Consider the following 18,006-nt stretch of genomic DNA (forward strand, 5'->3'; position numbering starts at 1 on the left):
TATAAATAAATAAAATAAAGGCATTAAAATATATAAAGAAAGGGTAGAAGAGGTAGGAGAGAAGAGGGGTAGATGATGTAATAAAGCCCAGAAGAGGTGAAAAGCAACAGAATTAAGATGGGTGATGGAATTAACCTTGCAAAGAGGGAAATATCTCAGAGTCTGAACAAGGGTTGCAACAGTTACCCTTCAAATGTCACATCTGAAAGGCTTTTGCTTACAAGCAACATAAAATGCAAACCCAAAGAAGCCCCAACAATAAGGACACACCATCTTACACGTCGGGAAGTCCAAGAGGGGGAAGGACACAGTAGGGCTGGCTAATTCCATGGCTTACCAATGTCACCTAGGACCTGGGCTCTTCCCACAATTTCTGCACTGCCATCCTCAACACATCGTCTACTGCCATCACAGTCACAAGAGCACTGCGGTAACTCCAGTCGACACAGAGAACAGCATCCAAACCAGCCATAAAGAGCTCTTCTGTGGGCTCCATGTTGTCAAGGAGAAAAACCTTTCCTGGAGTTCCTCAACTAAGCCAAATCCAATACCAGAAACTCTCCACAGCCTAAGCCAGGAGCTCACAAGGAAATGGGGCAGTCACGAGTGGGCAACTAAGGGGCACGAGCGAGCTGGACTAACTGTGGTACACCACTAGGGTAGCCACTGGCTTCCCTGAAGAGTATGGCCTCCAGACGCCCCAACTAGAGTTCTGTTTCAAGGAAGAGCAGGAGGGTAAGCAACCAAAAGTGTTTGCCACAGTGGGGTAAATGTGTGGAAGTTAATATTAAGGGGTAGAAATTATGCTTTTTTTGATTTTCTTGATTGTCCATTGAGAGTGAAGGATTGGAGGTTGGGTATGAGGTTTGAGGACGTGGATACGAAGTGAAAGTCATTAAAGGAAGAGCCAACCAAGACGGAAGGTTGGGAGGAATAGCAGGGGACCAGCTAGAGGCGAGGCCATAAAATTCTCACACGCCAACCCTCGTGACCACGTTTATTTCCCCGTGATATTCTCCTGCTCGGGTGCAGGAACAGAGAAGAGAAAGAAGACTCGCACCACTGAGTCTAGCTCAGGGTTTCACCACACGCTCTGCCTGACGCAGAGAAGAACCAAAGATGCTTGTGAAGGAGTGGTTTGGGTCTCTATAGAACTCCTGGGGTCCAGATGACGCAGAGAAAAACAGGACTCACAAAGGTGCGGATAAAATGTGAGGAAATGGAGAGACCAAGAGTCAGGAAATGTCTGAGGCCAAAGTAGAACGAGAGAAATAACATGAGGATGGGTGGGACACTGTGATCACAAAGCAGGACGCAGGAGGAGCCACCAAAGCAGAGGTGGACAAAGAGGGGAGAAATGACAGCTTTGGAGGATCAATACCCAGGAGTCGGGAGACAGGGTTGTTGGATCGACTGTCTGAAAAACATCAAAATTTCGTAGAATTTGTCTGAATGAGCGAGGGTAATGGCTGACATTAAGGATCCCAAAATCATCAATGAAAGAAGGAAATTAACCAAGAAATAGGCAGATGTCAGTAACCAAGAGGAAAAGAAAAAGACATGATGTAAGTAGGTGGAATGACTTAGAAGGGAAGAGCTTCTCCCTGAAGACTGAGAGTGCCGATCCGGAGCAGAGCGGGGGTCGGGAGAAGCTCTTCTCCAGACAGGTGCTGCAAGAGTTGGAAGATCTGCCTCCAAGGGTGAGGACCGCAGGGAGGATGAGGCCGAGAGAGAGGCAGGTCTTGGCTTAAAGAGAGGGTTGTGGTCTTCTGAAGCCTCTTTGGGGACACCGAGGAGTGTGTGTTGACCGTAGAAGGAGGGCCTTGGGTCACTAACAACCCCCAGAGAATCGCCTGGCTCAAGCTTAGTATATGCTTCAATAAGTCCTCCATCTACCGAGGGAGGATTTCAATGTGACCATGACTTCCACACTTGATAAAACATTAACAGTATCATTACTAATGCAAGGAAAGCTTCTTATGCCAGAGTAAATAAAAAATAAAGGTGTGAGTTTAGATATGAAACAATGTGACTCTGAGCAGGAATTTCTGTTCCGCTAAGCTGGCTCCTGCTCACCCACACGTCTACATTTGCATTTCTGGTTTCTTTTCTCATTATGGTCACTGTTTACTTGAGAGATGATAGAATCCCAGCTCAGGGTGGAGTACAATTAGCATATAAACAAGACTTTAAAAGAACTGGAACAGAGGAGGACTTTACTGCCTGCTAATCCCTGGAGATTTGACCCCCAAATAATGATAGTGCCCGTGGGCAAGCCCCAGCCATCCCTAAAAATGCCCCTGCCTTACCTTGAGGGACCTCAGGTGTGTCACCATTTAACTTGGCTGCAAATTGACACCTGGTCTTTCATTTGGTTTGAATACTCTGATTAAAGATTTACTTGTGCCTAGCACTAGCAGGAAATGTGGTACCCTGAGTAAGGCTTATGGTCTTCACTTGAGGCCTTACTCAAACCCGGGTCTGCATGCCTGTCACCAAGTGGAGCTTTGTTTGCCTTGGCAAGTTAAGGGAACTCTGAAGGCAATAGCAGAAGTCGCTATTTAAGGTAAGTCAGCGGAGAGCCAATCTCTTTATGTGCAGATGCAGAATGTCCCTGCCTCTGCCAGTCCCCTGGGGCCAGCGTCACCCAGTAGAGTAGTCTGAGCCCTGCCTGGCACACTAAGCTGGAGAAATCGGGTGCTTTTCCCAGTGGGTCTAGGTGGGTTCAAATATTCCCCCAATTCCTGCTGTTCCATTTCTTACCTCCTCTTTCCATCTTCCTCCTGAGTTGCCCTCTCCCCCTCCCACTGAAAGTCAAACATGGCCCCTTCTCCTTAGGCCTCCACACGTGTTTGCACGTATGTGTGCGTGCTTTCTGTCCTCTGCACAAACACCACTAGAAACCTCAGAAGGCAGCCAAGAAATACCTTGTAATAGGAAGAATCACGGCAAAGCAAGCCACTTGACCTCTCGCTTCCCTCTCCACAAACTTGAGAAGCAGCCTCGTGCATTCATTTACTCATTCACAAAGCATCTGCTGGGCCTGGCACTGCCGAAGGCCCAGTGGTTCCACCACAGCAAGGGCAGACGTGGCCCCGCTCCAAGGAACTTCAAGTGCAATGGCAGGAAGACAGACAACATGGAAAGAACGTTCAACAAAGTATAAGGGGGAAAATAGAAGGAATTATGAAGAAAACTGAAGTGCTCTCCAGGGACAGAGCAGGATGGGGAGGGAGACGGCAGCGTCTATTTCTAAAGTCCCCTCTAAAAAAGTGACTTTTGAACAAAGACTTGAGTGAACTGAGGAGGTGGACCATGTGGAGACCTGGAGGAAGAGGGAGAACGCAGAAGGCCGCGGAAGGCGCCATTGAAGGGAAGGTGTGGGAGCAGAGCGACGGTTCGGAAGGCTGTTGCGATTGTCCAGAGGGGACAGATAGTGGCCGGAGCCGGGTGGAGAAGCGATAAGCCATGGCATGTATTTTGAAAGTAAAATCCCTTTATTGCATACATAGAATTATTATTCAGATAAAGTCTTCAGCTCTGGGACTTTTTAAACTTATCAGTTTAAAAGCTGAGCTGGGGACTTCCTCAGTGCCCTGGGAGTCGACGTCTGGCTTCCAACACTGTCAAGTGCACTGAGGCCCGAAGCACCGGGACAGCGCTGGGCGAGAGTGCAAGGGTTTTACCTGTCAAAAGATATCTCCATGAGGCAATGCCCACGGCCGCCGCAACCTCTCTGCCTGGGAGGACGGATCAGGGAACTTCTCGGCCAGTCATGTGGTCTCTGAGGTGTTGTCCTTGTCACCATTTGGGAGGACCTCTTAGATTTCTGACCTGTCCTTGAGGAGCAATGTAATTAAGCTTTTTGAAGCCTGGTACCTGATATGCAGAGCTGGCTTCTAGGGAAGAGGAACCACAGTCCACTGAGCACGGAACCAGGACCTTCCAGGAAGGAAGTAACTGGGACTCCTACGTGGTTTTTCCAGATTTAAAATTAGGAAAACGGGAGCATCCCTGACCAGAATTTGTGACCAGGAATATATTCCAAAGTCCCCCAAAATAGAAAGGGCAAAAGGACACCCTGCCAGGGGCACAGGGTCCTCACTGGGGCTGAGGTTGCCAGGGGTCAGTTCTGGGACAGGGTGTGGTGAGGCAGCCAGAGCCTGGCCGTGCAGCCTCCAGGACTCAGTTCACGCCCTGGGAACGATGCTGCAGGGTGAGACGGTGGAGGAAGACAGCGGGAGCCCTGGAGCCCAGCCCTGCGATCCTCAGTGGCAGTGACACACCTAGAAGTCACGGCGGGAGGGTGAGGGGCCCTCAACAGTGACACCATGTGGCAGCCACAAGAACAAGCGGCGCCGGACCCATCAGACCCTGCTTGTCCCCCCCTGTGCTAGAGAGCAAGTCAGCTCCCTTGGACTGAGTGACCCCTACTGTTAAGGTAAGGGCCTCAGGTGGGATCCTGGACTTCCTGCCAGCACAGACAGACGGGGACCCTCGTGATTCACTGATGAAACGAGAAGCAGCATATCTTTGGTGGTGGCCGTGTACACGGTCTGGTGTGTGGCGTGACATTCATATGATAAGTAGCATGTTTACCTTACACATGTGGAGAGGGCATATGGCCTCATGGTCTTGAGACTCTGGCACCCGTGACCTTTACTGGTAGGACAGTGATTGTTTTTATTTGTCCTTTTAATTGGATGAATTTTCAAGTATTCTGCTCTGCCTTTTCAACAAAGAAATGGTAGATTAAATATTAAAGAAAAGAATATTTAGCCTATACCCCTCACCCTGCCACGTACCAGGAACCTAATAACCAGCAATGAATTCCATATATTTTGTGGCCCCCAGGATGGCCACAGGGGGTGAGCCCTAGGCCAGTGAGCAGCCAAACCCGCAGGCCCTCAGCAGGAACTGGACAGGTGTCCTTTCAGCTGAAGTGAGCTTCCCCACCCCAGAACAGGGCGAGTGACAGAAAGGACCCTCCCCAGCCCTGTCCTGATCTGGGCTCCCTCTACACTTCAGGTGGCACTGAGGAGGCGGCCACCCAGGGACACCGGGGGATTTCCCACCGAGGCCCGAGGCCCGCACCCGAACTGTGCAGAGGGTTTCACTTCCGCTTCAGGCAGCAACCACACAACACCAGAAACCCTCTCTACAGGGCCTGCGCGCCACGCCTGTCCCCTTGGGATGGGCTCATGTGGCAGAAGCTGAAGGCTGCCCACCACACCCTGTCCCAGGACTGACCCACCCTGCAGAGGAGAGCTATGACTCTTTGCCTTCAACAAATCTCCAGTCCAGAGGGGACCCAGAGGCAGAAGAGCTTCTGATACAAGTGGAAGATGCCAAGTATTAAAATACAGATGGGCTTCCTCCCACTCCAGCCAGAATGCCCCCTTCAGCCCACACCAGGCTCTGCCTCTCACACGAGTCTCTCTCAACCACTTGCACCCCCTTTGCAGTCTTCATCCAGCTTGTCCCAAGACTCTTGCACCCGCCTCTGACCACCTTTCTGTCCATTCTTCGTGCATTATTGAAATGACTTTTCAGAAATCACGTTGTTTCCCCTTCCTGGAAAACAATCACCCGCACCACGTTCTGTGCACAGTCTTCATTCCTTCATGTGACATGCAGTGCCCCTCCCAAGGGAGCCATAATCTGTCCTTCCCTGTTGCGTTCTCTTTCTAAATTATTTTTTCTTCCTTCCTTCCAGCACTCAGAAAGCCCTACAGCCAGCCCTACCCACTCTGCATATGTGCTCGCTTTCTCTCTCTCTCTCTCCCGCCCCCCCCCACTCTAACAAGCCAGACTTATCAACATTCCTCAAAGACAACACACAGCCTGGAACATTCTTTTTCTTAATATCTGATTGTCAAAATTCTATTCACTTTCATGGCCTTTAAGCTGAACCTTGAAAAGGAACTAGAATGGAGCCCTCTTCAGACTCCACGCCGGAAGCACTTTGCGTGCATCCTCCTGAATGCACTCATCCCATTAGCCTTTGCCACCGTCAACCTCAACCTTGAGCTCCCAGGAAACAAATGTCACATGTCCTTCCCCTGTGTGTCCTCCACAACGTGGAACGCTGCGCGCACCAGACACTGTTGCTCACTGAATCAAGAAGCAACTCATTTATCTTGTTTTCAATACAAAAGCATCATGGCTGGGAGAATGGTCCACAGCTTCCAGATAACTGTGGAGCATTAATTGATCCAAGGATTGATATCCTGATATAAATCTTTATAATTTAATTTTGCTCAGAGAATATACTTATATTTATGTCTCCCTCCCTCCTTCCTTCTCTCTCTCTCTCTCTCTCTCTCCACACTCACACACACACACATTTTTTCATCATCATAACAAATACCTAGACATGTTAACTTATAGAGAAAAGAGGCTTATTTAGCTAATGGGTTTGGAGGCTGACAATCCAAATGGCATTATGGAGGTTCTGACAAGTGTGACCCCTTAGCCTCACTTCGTGGTGGGCTGCACAGTAGTTGCCCCTTATCTGCGGGGCACAGATATCAAGGCCCCCAGTGGATGTCCAGTGGAAACTGAGACTAGTACTGAACCCAGCCTATACCACGCTTTCTCACACACATACGTACCCATGATAAAGTGTAATTCATGATTAGTCACAATAAGAAATTAACAATAATTGGTTAAACAATAGAACGATTATAACAATACATTACAATAAGAGTCATTTAAATGTGTGGCTTGTTTATCCCTGGGACCTCCTATTTAATACCTTCAGGCTGTGGTAGACTATGGGTGGGCGACTGAAACCAGGGAAAGAAAAACCGCAGAGAAGTGGGGACAACTGCATATGTCCTGTGTGTCCCCTTGGTCCTGTTGCCTTCGTCCTGTGGTCCTCAGCAAGCCAAAAACCTACAGCACTCCTGCCAGTGTCAAGGCCTGACCCCGGGGTGCTGCAGCATGGTAGCTCGTGTAGGAACACAATCTCTGGTGTTTCTTTCACTTGGAGGGACATCCTTTAGTGGGACACCCTTCATCTTCCCCAACCCTGCTATGGTTTGGTCTTGGTTTGTCCCCCAAGAGCCCATTGTTAGAGGCTTGGGCCTCAGCATGTCACTGTTTGGGTGGCAGACCTCTAAGAGGGCACAGTGGGAGGACTAGGTCCATTGAGGGAAGACCCTCAGACAGGGTGGTGGCACCCAAGTTTCTGACTTCCTGTCCCATCATTGCCATCCACCATGAAATGATGCAGCTAAAGGGGGAGCCCTTTCCAGAGTCTCCATGATGCCATTTGGGTTGTTGGCCTCTAAAAATGTGAGCTGAATAAAACTCTTTTTTATAAGTTGACCTGCCTCAGGCATTTGGTTATAGTAAAAGCTGACCAATGTAGCCCTCACTCACTTGGTTGGTGAGTTAGATAGAAGAACCAGATAGAGTCACCCAGGCCCTTCTTCCTCCTCTTGTTCCCTTCTGCCTTTTAGTCTTATCTGGAAAAGCGAGCATCTGTGTTGCATCAGAAGAGGCAAGTACTCAACTCTGGGCTCGGCTAACAAGACCATTTGTTTTCCATTGTAAGTTGCATCTTCTAACTTAGCCTCTAGCAATAATAAAGGTAATATTTTTCTCTCTCTCTTTACTGCTTTGTTTACTGCTCAGAACTGTGAGCCGGGAAGAGGCCCCAGGCCTTGCCTGCATCGCGACTTCACAGCGTCTGAAATACACCGGTCTCAGGAAGAACCCGCAGTGAGCCTTGGAGAAGTAAGACCCTGGGAGATGGAGCCAACGTGGCCTTGGTGTTGCCAAAAGCAATCCCTCTTGGCCCAGAGGAGGGTCACTGCACTCGCTCCACCTCGTGGGAGGTTACGAAGAGCTAAAAACAAGAGGAGTGTGAGTCAGGTGTGCTGGCTACCCCTGGGATCCAGCAACTCGGAGCCTCAGAATCACAAGTTTGAGGCCCGCCTGGGCCACTTACTGAGATTCTGTCTCAAAACAAAAAAACAGAAAGGGCTTGGCAGGCCCCTGGGTCCCAGTCCCGTGTCGGCAGTGGAAAGAAGAATGTGTGGCCTTTCTGTCCTGTGCCCAGCACGCAAATGCCGGCTGCAGTCCTGTGGCTCCGTCATCCCGCTGACGTGGGACCCGAGGAGCCCACCCACCGGGCTCTGGCCAGGGGTCTCCAGGAGGCCTCAGAGCCATCTCCTGGGAGGGCTGTTGGGATCAGCCTCCGCCATCACCCCCAGATCACCCCCAGGCAGTGGGTGTCCACACGTGTGGGGGGACGTGCCACCCAGCCCTGTGGTGGCTGAAGCCGAGACGCTCCGTCTGCCGTCTGGGAGCTCACAAGGAGTGGGAGGCTCCTCTGTCTCCTGGGCTGGGGGCCAGGCCTGGGCACGATGGCCACTGCTCCATGCCCAAGGTCTGAGGCCTGTTTCCAGGCCGGTTTGCCCTGCTGACCTCCTGCTCCCATGGGGTGAGGAGCCTCCAGGGCCCCCAGACCCTGCTGAGCTCGCTGGATGGTTTCCAGGGGTGCCCAGAAATGTGGAATCCCTGCTGTGGATTGAAAATAGTGACCCGCACGGCCAGGGCAGTCACTGGGGGCTCTCAGCTAAGAGGGCCTCCAATTTCACACATGCTCCCAGCCAGCCCACTCCCAAACTGACCAGAGCCCCTCCCCTCCTCCCCTCTGTCCCTCCGTCTCTGTCTGTCCACCTTTCTCTCCCTCTTTCCTTCCCTCCCTCCCTCCTTTGCTCATCCTAGCAGAGGCAGTGGGATGAGAGCGAAGGCATACAGAGGGAGGCCCCAGCAACAACCAGCCCACAAACAGTTTTCCTCCTTTCCTTAAGCAGATATTTTGTATCCTCCCAATCCTCAGAGACTGTCGGGAGCTTTGTTTCTACCCTGTATTTCTGTGTACTTATCTCCCCTGGGAAGAAAGGGAACATTCCAGGCTTCCCTCATAGGCAGTCACAACTTCTACAGGTGAGGCCAGGAGGAGGAAGAGCAAGTGAGATGGCCGGTGCATCTGCAGCTGCCAGTGAGAAGCTGCTCCCCACGTGGCTACAGGAATCCTACCTCAGCTTCTGCCTCCCACTCATGGAAAAATTCTCTGCACCAAAGTCTCCTTTTGTCTGCCAGCTTGAGCCAGCTGTTTTCTTCCTCCTCAGGGAGGAGAATGCTCTAGGGAGGGGAGCAGAGGGAGAAGACAGGGAAGAAGGATGTTGAGAACCTGAAAAGGGTCAAGAAGGGTTTTGTTCACTTCCAAAAAAGGACGGAGCCTGCAGAGCCTAGGAGTCCCCTCCACAGGCCGGAAGTGCAGAGGACACAGCCAAGGGAGGCTGTGAACCTGGCACTGGTCGTCCCTGACCTGGCCACAGAGACCTGACAGTCGCCCTCACAGGTGGCAAGTGCTGTGGCTGCAGATTCCCAGGGAACAAGGACGAACTCACACCAGGAGACACATCTGGGGGACGCTGCCTGGGGTGAGCTGGGAAGGGCCCCAGGAGCCAAGCGGGACCCCAGGACCTGGAGACTTGATGTGAGGTCCGGATTCCGCCTTCTCCCAACGCCCTTCCCAGCTGTCTTCCCCACCTCCACAAACATGAAATGTTACATAATAGAAGTAATCGGAGCCAGGATGAGTCCACTACCTGCGCCCCGTAAGGAATGCATCCTAACTTCATTTTCTTCTGTTATAATCCGACTCTGAGAGCCGCTCCCTCCGGTCCTGTGGGAAGTCTAACCCAGAGTCACGGCAGCCTCTCCCCTGCGGTGGCACCAAGGGCACTGGCAATGCTCAGGCTGCCCAGAATACTGGGCGAGGCCCTGCAGCCTTGTGTCTGCCACACGATCCCCAGATCCTGACCTCTGAGATCTGCACCTCGGATGGGGACGGCGAGCCCCAGTCACCTGGAGAGTGGGCATCTGCCCTCTAGGTGCCCTGTCCCCTCCCAAACTCCTGGCAACGCCCCCCACATGATCAAGGAAAGGGGGAGCAGGGGTTTCTACCCTTTGAGGGACTCTGAGCACTGAGAAAAGGAATCTCCCCGCACCTGCCTCTCCCCCACGGTCCCCTCCTCTCCCCCGCACCTGCCTCTCCCCCACGGTCCCCTCCTCTCCCCGTCCTCCTCCAGGACACCAGCACTGGGCCTGCCATGAGCTGAGGGCCGTGACCCCAAACTGGACAACGCTGTGGACACGTGATTCATTTGACCAACCCAGACTTTTAAATAAGTCGCCACGTTGGGAGGTGATACTTGGAACACGGATCCTGGTTTTTCTACAAAAAAAAAAAAATATATATATATATATATATATATATATATATATGGAAAACGAGGCTCTTTGGGTGGAATCTGAGCCATCCATTCACTCAGCAAATATTTACTGAGCATTTCTGTGCCAGGTCGAAACCCTGGAGGCCCTGGAGCTGTAGGTCCACTAGAGAGACAAGGTCCCTTTTTGCATGAAACTCACATTCATTCATTTTACATGGGACAGACAGAGGCTGTCACGCCTGGGAGGCCGGGGAGAGGCTTGGCCACATGGAAACCACCGTCATAAACAGAGCAATGAACAAGGTCCTGCTGGATGGTGACAGGAACAAGAAGGAGACCAGAGGACGGACGCTGGGGGAGGGGGAAGGGGAGCTATGCAGATGGGGAGCTCAGCTCACGGAGGTCTCCCTGGAGGCGCTGAGACCTGGGTGACAGGAGAGTCCAGGGCGTGAGGATCCAGGGGAAGGTCTAGCAGGCAGAAGTGTCAGAAGCCACAGGATAGTCGCCGACTGGACTCCTGGGGATAATGGCCAGAAGGCCAGGGAACCACGTGGCTGACTTCAGAGTTGGAGTTGGGGCTTGAATTCAAGGGAAGGGACACTCCGAGGGGATGCTCCTGCAGAGAAGTGCGACCCAGCAGGCGGGCGCTGAGAGAGAGGGACCAGCCAGGGACTGTCCCCCGCATGCCAGGCAGTGGACTTCAGAGCACGCAGCTGGCCTGCAGCGCTCGGCTCCCTGTTCTGGGCTACAACCCTCTCCTGGCTGCATTAGGTCCTAAGCAAAACACATCAAGTACCTGTCGCCCTGAATTAGCTGTTGGAGGGGAGAGAAGTCCAGGCTGAGGTCTCGTTTGGGGAACTAGACCACAGCCAGCTCCGGGGAAGCGGTTCTCTGGACTCGAGGTGGCAGGACAATGAGGTGGGGTCCAGCCTGATAGAGGAGGTCCAGGTGACAAGTGGAATCTGTGCCCCGCTACACCGGGACCTTCAGAAACCCCCATAGAAAGGGGCAGGGTTCCTAAGACACGCAGAGGGGCTCAGAGCCCCACGCTGGACAGCAAGGCTGGCAACCACGGTGGACAGCCAGGGAAGGAGGGGCGGAGCAGGAGGGAGGCGGACGCAGAGCTGGATCATTAAACAAAAGACAAAGGCTTCCTTCAGGAGCTTCCTTTGCTAAGTTGTTTCAAAGCTGTGATAATCAAGTTCCTCACAACATTTCCTGGCAGGGACTGCTGTCCCCTCTTCCACTTGGCTGCACTCTCTTCCTGCAGCATCAGGAAGGAAGGTCCTCGGGTGACCAAGCCCACTCAGGGGACTCACAGAGTCTCTCCGGTGCAGAGCCAAGGGTGGGATTCAAGTGACGGGCGGGAGAGCTCAGCTCAGGGACAGCCCTGGAGACGCGGGTGGAGACAGAAAGGGCAGGTGACTCTCCAAAGCCCTGTGGTGGCCTGTCCATTCCCTCGACAGTCACGATTCCAGCTCCAGACTCCTGCTCTCCTGGAGGTTGTGTTCTGGGAGGTGATGGCAGATAGTAAATAATAAAACATAACAGAGTCATTCATAGGCTGTGGTAGAAGATGAATGCTTTAGAAAGATGATACACAATAAGCAAAGATCAGGAGTATGGGGAAGAGGGCCAGTTGCAATTTTAACAGAGAATTAGAAGAAGGTGACCTCTGAGTATAAATTGAAAGAGGTGAAGGAGAAGAAGAATTTGGGCAAAGGGAACAGCGAGTGCAAAGGCCCCGAGGTGAGAGTGTGCTTCAGTGTTCCAGGAACAGCAAGGTGGCCAGAGTGTCTGAGGCCACCTAAGGATGCTCAGAACAGAGCTGGGGATGAGGAGAGTAGGCACCAGGGGCCACATCCCTCAGGGTCTCGTAAACATTGCCAGGACTTGTCATCTGTCTGTCAGCAGGCTCTGCACCTCAGGACCCGTACATTCCATCTCTGCCCTCACAGCCTGGATATCACCGGCACCCAGTAAATGCCTGCCGGGTGAGTCACCGCAGGTGAAATGCACACAGCCCCTGGCCGGGCAGGCGTGTCCAGGCGAGGCCTCCGCACAGGACGGCGTTTCCCTCCCACACTTCCATGCCCCCTACAGCCCTGAGAGTGACCTGATGAAATAGGAGACTTGGTGTGATCACCACTCAAGGGAGTGTCCTGCTGGGAGACGGGCAGGTGCCCAGGAGCCTGTCAGCCTGTTCCTCGGGGAAGAGCTGGGGTGCAGGTCGGTGTGACCGACTTACCCTCGGGCCCTGCACTGACTCCACTTCTGTGGCCCCTACCAGGCCCTCCCCACCCAGCACCCTCCCTGCCCCGCCCACCGTGTCCACTGAGAGCAGCAACGAGGCCTAACCAAGGGAGGCGGCCACTCCTTCTGTGTCCCAAGAAGATTCTAACTTTGCCCCAGGGCCAACCCTGATGGCGGCTCCCTGTCCCCTCCTCCCTGCCCCACATTCCTGAGAGTGATGCGGGCACAGCCGGCTCAGAACAGAATATTCCCCCTTTTTAAAGAATATTTATTTTTGATTTATTTTTAACTGATACATAAGAATCCCACATATTACCAGGGTGCCGTGTGGTGTGTGAATACATGTGGGCCTTGTGAACCGTTCAGACAGGTGCAACACCATCTTCTCAGACGCCCTCACCTTCCCGTGGGAAGGGCACCCACACCCCTCTCTGGGAGCTTTTAGAAGTACACAGGACGTTGTTGTGATCAGCAGTCGGAACCAGGGCTCCTGCGCCCCTCTTCTCCGTCCCTCCACCCACCCTGCTAACAGGACCTTCTCTACAAGAAGAAAAGCGGAACCGAACCTCCGGGCCCCAGGGCCTCCCACCCGGGGCCTCCACAGGGCTAAATAGGAACTTTGCAAAAGTGAAACTTTGCAAAGGCTTTTTAAGTGAGGAGACCCCACCAAGTGTTTATTGGACTCTCTGAACCACGTGACCCTCCTCCTCCCTGTTTTAAGGTGCACTGGCACTGCCCGCAGGCACCCCTTCCTCGGGCAGCAAGACCAAAGAGGGCCAGCACCTGCCACCTGCAAGAAGACCAAGGGCCAGGGAGCCCAGAGACAAAGGACCAGGAACAGGGAAGAGAGAAGGAAAGGGCTGGGAAAGGTAACCGCTCCCGACAAACGTCACCCAAGGGCGGTGGGGTTCACTCTGCTTCTTCAAATATACATCTGTTTGGCTCAAATCCCCTTTTTATGTCCTAGAAAAAAAAAAAAAAACCTAATGCCTGCCTTGAGACTTCTGAAAATTGCAAGAGAACCTGTATTTTCTTCTCACCTCTGGCTCCAATTTCCTGCCCTCGCTGAATTCTTATTCTCTGCTCTCCATAATTCTGCACCTTCTTCACCCAGCTCTCTCCTCCAGCCCCAAAGCAATCATTTTACAAGCATTGCACGTTAGCAGAATTTTTATTGATGGTTTGTAGGTCACGAGAGACGGGTTACATTCTCTCCCCACAGGCAAGAGACCTGGCGCCCAGCACTAGCTGTTCCGTCTCTTGAATGTTCTCCAGGGATTTCTCACTGGCTGAGCCTCCGCGTGCAACACAGGGCTCCTGTCTCCCTCTGCCCAGGAATCCTCCCTCACAGCATGATGCCCCGTCCCCTATGGGCACATCTGAGGCCCATCTAGGTGTGTAAAGGAATGAAAATCCTTTGGCTCCTTTGGGAACCCAGCTGTCAAAGACAGCTGCTCTAAATGGTGGGCCTTCTCCCTCCTGTCACCCACGTTGCTCTGTCTTCTAGTTCATTAGAAAGCAGAGAAAGTCTCTCATTGTCCCTTCCTCACTCATTCCCTGACCCATGCCATTCTGCGTGCTGTGGTCCTTTGGGCTGTAAGCCACCAGTTACACCTGTCAAGGATCTCGAGTTCAAAGCCAGCCTCAGCAATGATGAGGTGCTTAGCAGCTCAATGAGATCCTGCCTCTAAATAAAATACAAAATAGGGCTGGGGATGTGGCTCAGTGGTTGAGTGTTCCTGAGTTCAATCCCTGGTACCAAAAAAAAAAAAAAAAGAAAAAAAAAAGCACTAATAGGATGAATTTCCTTACCTCAATCTACCCCTCTAAACAGCCTCGGGACCCCTGCATCTTATAAGTAGTCCCAGATGTTACTCCCAAGTAACTCCTACAAGTGCCCCTGCCACCAAGCGGTCTAACCAAGAAGGTTTAACATGGGGTCATGGAAGCCCCCTGGAGCTAGGCACAACCACAAGCTCTCTGTGTGTGCATCTCTGTGCTCCTGCTGAGGTGAGGGCATACAGATCCAAAAAAATATTTTCAGCCCTCTCCAATCCCCTGCCCCTGAAAAGGTTTTAACCCTGTCGGGTCACTGCACAGGACCATGCTGAGCCCTGTATGGACATCACAGCCCACGGTGGCAAGGCAGCCCATCACTGTTTAATTGGCAATTGGAGAAATCATTGTGGAAAGATCTAAATTTTCAAGAATATCTGCTCTGGGAGTTGTGAAAAATCTACAGGAGTTAAGAGCAGCAAAAATAAAATCAACATCTTTTTTTTGTTGTTGTTTTTTTGATAGAGACACCGTTTTTAAAAATGTGATTCAATAAGCTAATGCCTAAGAGCTAATGCCTTTACACAGGCATCGACAAAGTAATTCTGAAGCTGAGACTCTGGCTTTATAATTTTAAAATATTAACCATAAAAGCAAGATGAATCAGATACATAGATTTATTGTATCCATTGGAGAAGGACTTAGCTCACATAAAACAATTGCGACAAATGAACCCGAAGTTAAGGATGGATGGAAGCCCAGAGCCAATTAAAACTAAATGGGAAAGAGATTTAAGTCTGAAAATTGAAGATAAGGGTTGGCAATTATCCCGTCATCTAACCAAACACACAACTGCTGCTGTGGAAGACTTGATGTATTTTTAATTATCATATCAAGCATTTGACTCTTGTTAGAAAAATGAAATTGACCATAAAAAAAAATTCAGCACTTTCCCCAATAATTCAGAGGGAGAAACACTCCTCTCTGCCCACACAGTGTCTCCATGCAGAGGTCTGGTGAGGCGCTGCCATTAGAAATGTACCCTAAATTATAAAGAAAGAACTCTTCCCATCTCCTGATCTGTGTTTACCTCACATTAATTCTCAGTTGAATGTTAATGGTCCATTTGCATGGTTAATGGTCTTACGCCAGATTACAAGAAGACAGATAAGAAAGAAGGCCCTTAAAACATGGTGAGTAACTTGCCAATGGAAAAGAGCACCATCTTTAGGATCCAGCCAAGAGGGTCCCTGCCCTGGACCCATGGGCTAGAAGGTCATCTCTCACATCATGAACACACTTGCACCTCTTGAAGGGCCTGTGGACACGTTTGTCATTTGAGGTCTGGTGCTCAGTGTGGACTTCAAATATCCACCCTTTGGGCCCCAGAGAGACACTCTACACCTCTTGTCCATGCTCTTGAAACAGAAGGCAGCTGCCATCAGAATGCCCTGAGGCTTGGTGGGTGTTGTCCTGGGGAGAAGCTGGGCCGCTCACAGGTGTAAGAGAAAAGAGGATCAACAGGTCCGACCCTTCCTTTCCACGTGCTACCACACTTCCTGGACGCTGAACTTCTGCTTCCTAGAAAGTGCCAGGTGTCTATTTTCTTCCTTCTCTTTATATTCTAATTTGAGTTCCCAGAAATATTCACAAATTGTCGTAGTCTGTGCAACAGATGTAGGGAGCAGCTGAGGAACATTTTGCAATATGAAAGAATCATGCCGCCGTAACTTGTACGAATGAGTGAAACACGATACCTATATTTTTATTGGTAGCTGGAAAAGTATTGAACACTAAGACTATTCATAAAGCAGTTTTATTTTTATAAAAGTGCTTAAAATATGTGATTAAATCTTCAAAAGAATTAAACTGAATTTGAACTTCATACAAAATTTCTATTTAAAATATTTACATTCAGTATTCTTAGGAAGATGGCAGTCCTACTTATTCTCCCCACTAAATACAACTAACAATCTTGGGAAACTGTATTTGAAAGAAAGACAAGAATATACCGAAAGGTAGAGAGAAGAAGGCAGACTGGTTAGAAACATCAGAATCCAGGGACAAAAGAGTTCTCTGGATTGAAAATAAAAATCACACATAACAGTTCTACAGAACAGTGGTTTCGTGGTGGCATGTTTAAACATGTATATAACTTAATTTGATCAATTCCATCCCCCAGTACCACTCCTCGCCCTATTCTCCTTCTCCCTGGCCTACTTCCGAGACTCCCATAGTCTCCCTTCTATTTCCATGAGGTCCACCTTCTCCCCACACCACCTTTTTTCTCTAGTTTCCGCATTTTTTTAAACAGTCTCCAGTTCCTTCCATTCTCCTGCAAATCACGTATTTTTGTTCTTCCTTAGGGCTAAATAAAACTCCATTGTGGATATATGCCACATTTCTTGGTCCATTCACTTATTGACAGACACCTAGGCCCGGCTCTAGATTTTCTTTACCCCCTTATATCCCAACTTGGAGCTGAACAAACCAACAACACAGAAACATCAACAGGCACAGACCGAAAGAGACCTCAACAGAAGTTCCTCTCTCTCCAGACAACAGACCAGGAAAGGACCAACTTATCAGGACAGAAAAATTTTACACAATAACCACTTTTCTCCTACCAAAGGCCACGGCGGCGGGGGGGGGGGGGGGGGGGGGGACAGGGAAACGGGGGACCTGTGGTGCCACTCCTCCATCCCCCGCCCCAGGGGACCCTTGCTTTCTCCCCTTGGAGACTAGAGTGAAGTGATATTGGAGAGGGTCAAGTAAAGACCTGGACTTTCAACCTCACTGGCCAGTAATAAGTCCACACCACCCCCAGGATGAGGTCACTGGACACCAACCTGGGAGCCTGGACTTCCACCCCTGTTCAGTCACAGGGACTCTCTCTCCCTCTCACTGGGCAGTGATGGTGGATGCCTAGTGGACAGTCTGGACTCTCACCATCTCCCAGCAGTAACAAGGTCACCATGCTGCAGTCAGCAGAGCTGGAACTCCACGTCACCTGTCAGGAACGAGGAGTAGCCCTCTTGGGTATCAGTTACCAACAGAGGACAGTGAAGAATCTGGACTCCTACTCCCACCTTCACACAATTAAGTGGTCTCTCCCTTTTCCTACCACCGTGGTACCAACAAAGCAACAAAAACAGAAAGCTCAAATGTAATAGTGAGTCTCAGAACAAAATATGAAGGTGCTCAACTTTCAATTGACTCCCACTCAAAATATCACTCATCACTCCAACAACCAGGAAGATCGCAAGCTGAATGAAAAAAAAAAATCAACAGATGCCCACACTGAAAGTGATGTTAGAATGACCTGACAACGGTCTTAAAACAGCCATGCTAAGCATGCTTTAATGAGCAATGGCAAACACATAGGAAGCAAATGAAAATGGAGAACGTCTCAGCAAAGAAGGCAACAAGATGAAGAAGAATCAAATTGAAATTGTAGAATTCAAAATACAATCACCAGCCAGGGACGTGGTGCACGCCTTTAATCCCAGCGGCTCAGGAGGCTGAGGCAGGAGGATCTCGAGTTCAAAGCCAGCCTCAGCAAAAGCGAGGCACTAAGCAACTCAGTGAGACCCTGTCTCTAAATAAATTATAAAATAGGGCTGAGGATGTGGCTCAGTGGTCAAGTGGCCCTGAGTTCAATCCCCAGTGCAAAAAAAAAAAAAAATACAATCACCAAAATAAAAAGCTCAGGAAAGGGCCA

The 18,006-nt window shown here is 50.6% G+C and overlaps 1 long non-coding RNA gene across 1 annotated transcript; it reads left to right on the forward strand.

Moving 5' to 3' along the window:
• The first annotated feature begins 13,203 nt into the window (after positions 1-13,203).
• On the forward strand, positions 13,204-14,787 carry LOC139707847 (uncharacterized). Its single transcript, XR_011709272.1, has 2 exons — positions 13,204-13,378; positions 13,732-14,787. It is a non-coding gene; the product is annotated as an uncharacterized lncRNA (long non-coding RNA).
• The last annotated feature ends 3,219 nt before the right edge of the window (positions 14,788-18,006 follow it).

Source organism: Marmota flaviventris, chromosome 12, assembly GCF_047511675.1.
Source record: "Marmota flaviventris isolate mMarFla1 chromosome 12, mMarFla1.hap1, whole genome shotgun sequence".
NCBI classification, from domain to species: Eukaryota; Metazoa; Chordata; class Mammalia; order Rodentia; family Sciuridae; genus Marmota; species Marmota flaviventris.